The following is an 8,568-nucleotide window of genomic DNA, read 5'->3' as shown; positions in this document are numbered from 1 at the left end:
GTGGTATATCTCGATCTGCCCTTGTGTGCAAGTTATTTTTCTATCAAATATGTTGACATGCAAGATAAATATGTTGACATGCAAGATAGTTATGTCAACATGAAACATAACTATGTTGACATGCAAGAAAATTGCAATCAAATGAGAATTATAAAAAAATCTCAAATATCGCCAACATGTGACATCTAAAATGGTAAATGCAACTTATTTATGTCGACATGCAACTTATTTATGTTAAATATGCTGACATGCAACTCATTTATGTTAAATATGCTGACATGGAACTTATCTATGTCAACATGCAACTTTGTTATGTTCACGTGCAACTTATTTATGTTAACATGCGAGGTAAATGTATTGACATTCAGTTTAGTTATGTTCACATGCTACTTATTTATGTCAACATGCAACTCAATTATGTTCACATGCGAGATAAATATGTTGACATGCAACCCATAAGTTGCATGTCAACATAGATATGTTGCATGTCAACGTATTTATCTTCCATGTTACCATAATTTAGTTGCATGTCGACATAGATAAGTTGCATGTCGACATAAAGAAATTTCATGTTAACATAAATAAGTTGTATGTCAATATATTTGTATCGCATGTTAACATAAATGAGTTGCATGTCGACATAAATAAGTAGCATCTAGCATCTTGAATGTTACATGTTGACGAGATTTTAGATTTTTTGAGATTTTATAAAAAAAATATTTGATAGCAATATTTTTGCATGTCAACACGGATATGTTGCATGCTGACATAACTATCTTGCATGTCAACATATTTATCTTGCATGTCGACATATTTGATAGAAAAATAACTTGCACATCAGGGGCAGAGATAAGCCACCATACTCCGGTAATACATTTAAAAATTATGATTTTCATAACTGAAGGATGAGATCCCTTCCCATATGATAATGCACATGAGCAGCACTTTATGTGCAATTTGGGGTTGAACTGTTTGCATGTGAATTTTCAGTTAATCAATAATCTTAACATTTCATGTCATAGAAAGTATAATGGTCTATATAATTATTACAAACAAAATTAAAAATCAAATTATGCCCCCTCCACGTGGCGGTTTTCGGCTTTAGATTTGCTTCTGTGTGCCTACATGTACATCATCGTGTGCACAGATTTAGAGAAGGGATGGGAGTGAGGGGTCAAGACCCTCCCCCCTCTCCATGAAAATTCATTTATATCAATGGTAAAATTACCAAAAAATACACCTCTGACCCCAATGCTACAGACATGTAAACGCTCTAACCCATTGCACTTCAATGTTAGATAACATTATTTTGGTGGTAAATATTATATTTATACTTTATTGTTTATTTCAATATGAAGTATACATCACAACATGCAGGTGTCTTTCACCACCATACAGCTGTTATTTACCTAATAAAATAGTGCAAGGGGTTTTGAAGAATAGGTCATAAAAATACATGCATGTTACAAATAACTGATCTTTGTCTGAAGTTACGTACACTACACAGGTCTGCAGGTCTCATTAGCGGGTACTAGGTTTACCCAGCTCTTCGATTAGATGGGTTTCACGTGGTGTATACATACATGTATGTGTTTTCCATATGCAGAAAAGATTAGTTAACATGCATAAACATATCTTTTGTGATGATCAGCTAAAGGAATTCATTTTTGTGCTTTTATTGGATTATCATTATGATGTTGACCAATATAGGTTAGCATAATACATGTAGTAGCACAATATTATGAGACGCCAGCATACATAAGTATTACTTTCACTTCTTTCTAAATGTAATCTCCCTTTGACAGCATACTGTATCATTATCTTTTAATATTTAAATAAGCTTATCATCGTTATCTATCCTATCGCATTTATAAAGTTTCTGTCATTTTAATTGCAAAAGTTATTTTTTTCATTTTTCAGTCTTACACCATTGATTTGACCCCATATTGACCCTGTATAAACAATTTCGTATTAAATTTGTGTATTACATGTTAGTAAGTGTAGAGACTTATCATTTTTATATGAGTTATAATAGGAAGGAATGAGTATTTCTTTCTTAATGTATTATAATGAATCAAATACAATGTAGGCCATGACCTTATGGGACTGTTCTGACCCCATGAAACAGGAAAATACAAAATATCTTCTAATGTCATTATGATGCATCAAATGGTGTAAAGTACATGACCTCAAGGTGTTGTCTTTAACCACCCTCCCCTTTTATGAAATAGGAAATGATGATACACTGTATATTTGTTAACTTCTGAGATCCTCATTCCTTAATCATATAATTTATTCTTGCTGTTTGTGTCATTGCGCATCAAATTGTAAATAGGGTATATGACCCTTGGAGACACCCTGACATTCTAGAACTAGAAATAATAAAGTATTTAACTTATTCATAATGTAGCATTTGATCCATGTGGGTAATTCCTAGCCTAATGATGACACTGTTTTGTTTAGGAGACTCTATAATGCCCCAAGTAGGCGAATACACATGCACATACCATTTTGTTTATAAATCTTAACTAGATGCTGTCATTAGACAGTAATACCCACACCAAGTGTTTGCCCCTAAATAACACTGTACCAGTACCAGTTTAATTAAAAATGAAGGCCACATGCAAGCTCCGGTAATTCATTTAAAAATTATAATTTGCATAACTGAAGGATGAGATCCCTTCCCATATGATTATGCACATGAGCAGCACTTTATGTACAATTTGGAGTTGAACTGTTTTCATGTGAATTTTAAGTTAATCAATAATCTTAACATTTCTTGTCATAGAAAGTATAATGGTTTATATAATTATTACACACAAAATTAAATTATGCCCCCTCTCCGCGGCGGTTGCCGGTGTAATGAAGAATAATGACCCCTGTAGAATAATGACAGGGGGTCATTTTTCAAAGTATAATAACGACCCCCTTGCTGAAGAATACTTGTATTTTTCTGAAGAAAATAGACCCAGGGGTCATTTTTCATCATGTTAAACGTGAAGAAAAATGACCCCCGTAAAAATGACCCCGCTGTAAACAAGAATGAAAATTGGTTTCCTAGTATCCCGAAAAGGTATCTGACTTTGAAATTTCTGGATTTTCACTCTGTTCAGTTGATTTTGAAGTTATAAACACCGAACTTGTAAAGAAATTTAATTGTTTACAGTTACATTTTTTCTCTTGTCGGCGGGAAATAACGCTGCACTTGTGTAGAAATCCCCCGAACTATACTTGATTCTTTACCGTTAATATTTCTTAACGATATATTATATAGCTATATATTATTTAAAGACGATATTTCATTTACAAAATGTATGCACAGCTTGCTTAGCTTTACATATCGCGATTTTACAATTGCATCAGCAACAAATTGCCAGGTCTGCATGGTGTGTCTAGAAATCTGTGCAGGTGTGCTAATGTTGCAAAGCCATTCCGTAATTAAAAAAGAAAGTAAATGAAAAACAAATGTATATACATTGAGGAATTTTAAAATAGTCTTATCAGTCTTATCAGAGGGACATTCCACCATAAAAATCCCTTCCCCCAGCACGAATATATATATATATATATATATATATATATATATATATATATATATATATATATATATATATATATATATATATATATATATATATATATATATATATATATATAATTCTTTGTTTGACATTTCATTGACAATCCATTCACCAATGAACATTGCTTATATTATAACAACAATTATTCATTCAAGATTGTTGTTTATTAATTATCACACTATATTTTACGTTAGTTTTGTTTTCATCTACGAATATGTACATGTAATATGTAATAAATATAAACATCAATATTGTCAACAGTTGTTGTAATGTTGTATTTATGATCTTGAATATCCTTTTTTAGAGCACCTGACTATAGTAAATCTTAAGTAGATAATAAACACTGATCGAGTATAATAAGTGATTATTTCTAAAAGCGTTGATAAGGGGTAAAGGGCTCATTTGAAGGTTTATATCCCCCTTGATTTTTATCACACGAACTAAGAAACACATGCGTTAAGTAGAGGAAGTTTTTTAAAAAATATTTATAACATTAGGGTCGGAGGGCTTCTATCATATCTAAAAGTGCCAATTTAGCTCACTAGAACTTTGTCTTTTTTTAACTCTTCACAACGATATTGTGGTTAATGGTGGGCCGTTATCTTTATCTTTTATTTATAGTGTACATCAAACAAATTACAGGACAGTGCAGGAGACCTATAGAGCTATTATTTCCAGGTCCCAAATTTGGGCTGTACGGACACCATCAGGTAATTCTGAGGGATTTATATCTCCCTTGATATTGATCACACGATCTTTACTGCCTCCGAAGTTGTCAATGCTCCCACAAACTATTGATGTATTAATCATCTTGATGTTAATTAAAGTATGCCGATAATAAAGTTAAATATATTTTCTGTTTGAGTACTCTCAGTACTTTGACGATTTTGCTTATTGAATGGCTGCTGTAAGTGGCTGCTAACTTCACCATGGTTATAATGCCTCACAATGGAGTAAACTTAATTTTCATAATTTTGGTTTCATCATTAATTCTTGGTGATGCACTTGCATACCCAGTAGTTTGTAGTATGGAAAAATCGTCAATAAAAGTATAGTTCATAAACAATATCAAGTCTACTCTTTAATCGCAAATAAACAGAATTTTTTTTATCGTGTCTTGTATCTCAAAATACTTTTAATGTAATGTCACTCGTTATAATGAGATGTATACATTTAAATGTAACTCGTTAAGATGACAACCATACCCCTATCAACGTCAGTTTCTTGTTATAACGGAAGGATTTTTTTCTAAGATATACCCCTTCTTTCACTTTAAGTTTATTTGAACATGATTTATAATTTTTGTTACTTTCTGTAAACTGCAGTAAAAATTACAATATTGTAAAGACTATTTCATAAAAAATTATACTGAAAAACTTTAATCTCTAAGGGGGTCAATATTCTACAGGGGTCACTTTTCTTCATGTAGATTGTGCTCATTTTTATGAAAATGACACTTATTCTTCAGACAAAAGGTTCAATATTATTCGTAGAATAATGACCGGGGGGCGGGGGGGGGGGGGTCATTATTTTAGGTAGAAAAATTACCCCCGATCATTATTCTACGGGGGTCATTATTCTACGTTACACCGGCTTTAGATTTGCTTCGGTGTGCCTTATACATGTACATAATCTTGTGCACGGATTTAAAACAGGGGTGGGAGTAAGGGGTCCAGACCCCCCCCCCCCTCAATGAAAACTCATTTATATTAATAGTAATACTAGTAGTAAAATCACCAAATATACACCTCGGACTCCAATGTCCTTACAGACATGTACTAGTAATTGCTCTAACCCATTCCGCTTCAATGTAAGGTAACATTACTTTTGGGGGAAATATTATATTTATACTTTATTGTTTATTTCATTAGGAAGTATACATAACAATAAGCAGGCATCCTGCATCACCTTAAAACTGTTATTACATAATAAAATAGTGCAATGGGTTTTGAAGAATAGGTCATAATAATACATGCATGTTATAAATAACTGATCTTTGCCTGAAGTTACGTACGCAACACAGGTCAACAGGTCTATTTATATTCTATATGTCTATTTATTATATACAGGGTACTATTTTTACCCAGCTCTTCGATTTGATGGGTTTCATTTCACGTAGTGTATACATACTTAAATGTGTTTTTCATATGCAGAAAAGGATTAGTTAACATGCATAAACGTTTCTTTTGTGATGATCAGCTAAAGGGATTTATATTGTGCTCTAATTGGATTATCATTATGATGTTGACCAATATAGGTAAGCATAATACACGTATAGTAGCACAATATTATGAGACACCGGTATGTACATATTAAGTATTACTTTCATTTTCTAAAGTGATCTGCCTTTGCTAGCAGGCATGGGCACGATTACTCAAAAATGTAATCGATTAATAATCGATTACATAGGGCAATTTTGTGTAATCGATTATTAATCGATTACACTCATTTTTGTCCAGTAATCGATTGTAATCGATTACTTTATAACATGTAATCGATTAATAATCGATTACTTTAAAAATAATTCATTAAAGTGTGCATGGTACATGTACCTCTTCAGAACATATCATATAAACTCTTCAAGTTAATTTGGTTTTATTAAAGATGTATTTTTATTATATGAATGATATGAACATTTCAGACTTTATATTTCAATTTTAATAAGATACATTTTATAATTTCTACGGTTTATTTAAATCATGAGCAATTATAAAGAGAGCTCTGTCATTTAAATTATGAAAACAAAGGTTTTTTCTTGGAAGTGAACCACTTTGTATGAAATCTTGACCTTGCACCATTAACATCATAATCATTTTGTTGTTATTGATAATTTCTCGACAATAGGAATTAGATTAAAATTTTATAATTTTGGAAATATCATCGGCAATATTCAAAGAACTTTGAGGGAACCTTGCTTCATGATTTGAATGAATTGGGTTTGGAGCTTATAATTGTTCTGATTTAATAGATCCTTGTTGGGGTTATTTGAATTGTTATCTAAACTGGGTTTTTTTTACATGATTAGGGTGGTCACACCTCATTAAGTGCTTCGTGCATTTCTTACCTGACAAGAACAAACACACTTAGTGACACTTACACACCCTTTTGTTTTTTTCTCTGGCAAAAAAGACTAAATATAACCTCTCTCTCTCCCTCCCTTTTTTCTCTCCCTCTTTAAATAATGGTCAGTAGCTTAGTGATTTTTCTAAGCCACACTAGGTTAAATAATCAAAAAATTCTGCAAGGAAGTGTGAAACACAGAGTGAACTGATTATTTGATTATATACTCAATGACATTTGAACCAATAGTTATATTTTAAGTGAAAATGGAAAATCATAAAAAATGAATGTAAACAATTTTATTTTATATTTTCTAAAATGTATTATAAACAACACTTGAAGAGCATTTTTCATACAATAATATGTGCATCACAATATTTTTATGTAAAGAGTAATCGAAAGTAATCGAAAAAGTAATTATAATTACACTGAACTTTTTGGCTGTAATAGATTAAATTACGATTACAAGTAATCGAAAATCTCTTTGATTACAGATTACTGTCGATTACTCCAAAAAGAGTAATCATGACAATCGATTACGATTACTCGATTACGATTACCCCATGCCTGTTTGCTAGCATACCGCATCATCATTTTTTAATATTTAAATAAGCTAATCATCATTACCTATCCTATCGCATTTGTAAAGTTTCTGTCATTTTAATTGCAAAAGTTATTTTTTCATTTGTCAGACTTACACTATTGAGTTGACCCCATATTGACACTTTAACCATTTCGTATTAAATTTGTGTATTAAATACACATGTATAAGTATGCGTAGAGACTTATCATTTTATATGAGTTATAATAGGAAGGAAGGGGTCTTTCTTTCTTAGTGTATTATAATGCATCAAATACAATGTAGGCCATGACCCTATGGGATTGTTCTGACCCCATGAAACAGGAAAATACAAAATATCTTCTAATGTCATTATGATGCATCAAATGGTGTAAAGTACATGACCTCAAGGATATCCAAAAACATATTCTAAGAGATTATTTGTCTACTGTTGAAAATGCAGGAGGAGTTCGAAGAGGAAGTTTTTTGTGAAAAAAATGTCATTTTTTTTTACCAATTATTTGACCCCCCAGAATTATAACAGAATTTTTGAAACCTTTTTACAAAACAACATGACACCCCAAATCACACTCCAAGAGTTCAGTTTGCTGGTTTATAAGATGTAAGAGCAGTTTGAGAAAGTAAAACGTGACAGACGGACGGACGGAACAGGGTAACAACAATATACCCAAACTTTCTTTTTTTTTTTTTAGTAAAGTGCATTCATAGGAAAATGAACGTCGCAGATTTCTAATACAAACATAAGGGGAAATATACACTGAATGTAAATATGAAAGGATGGAAAAATCCTTGGGTTTATTATTCATAATCAGTATCTATACATCCATATATAAACTGGACATGCACACCTTCTTATTAGAAATCTTTTTTATGTGTCCTTTTTCTAAAAGTTTTTCTTCAGATGCACAGATTTTCTTTAGATATTCCAACCATGATCTTTTGTAAGTACATGTAGTTACCTTTATATTTACACTTAAATCATCAGTTATTAACTGATGATTTAAGTGTTTCTGACAAATGTTTAAAAAGTTTAAATTGTAATATGTATTGAAGCATTTTGAAATGGTTTTGATACTAAACTGTTGAAACAATACAGCGACTTAAAAGAAGCAAAATAAGTTACATTGAATACAGTATGTGGACGAATTTCTAAACTAAAAAGAATTTAAAGAGGATATCCTCTACGAAACTGTCCAGATAGCTCCGTATTAAACTTCATGAAACTGCTTTGATCAGAGTTATGACCATTGTAACTCAGGTGATCTTTGCGATCTATGGGTGTACAGATCTTTATTAAAGCCATCATCATTGCAGAAACAGTCCTGTGCATTTACAGCAATTACAAGG

Source organism: Crassostrea angulata, chromosome 1 (genome assembly GCF_025612915.1).
Source record: "Crassostrea angulata isolate pt1a10 chromosome 1, ASM2561291v2, whole genome shotgun sequence".
In the NCBI taxonomy this organism is placed as follows: Eukaryota; Metazoa; Mollusca; class Bivalvia; order Ostreida; family Ostreidae; genus Magallana; species Magallana angulata.
This window is presented reverse-complemented; position numbering follows the sequence as displayed.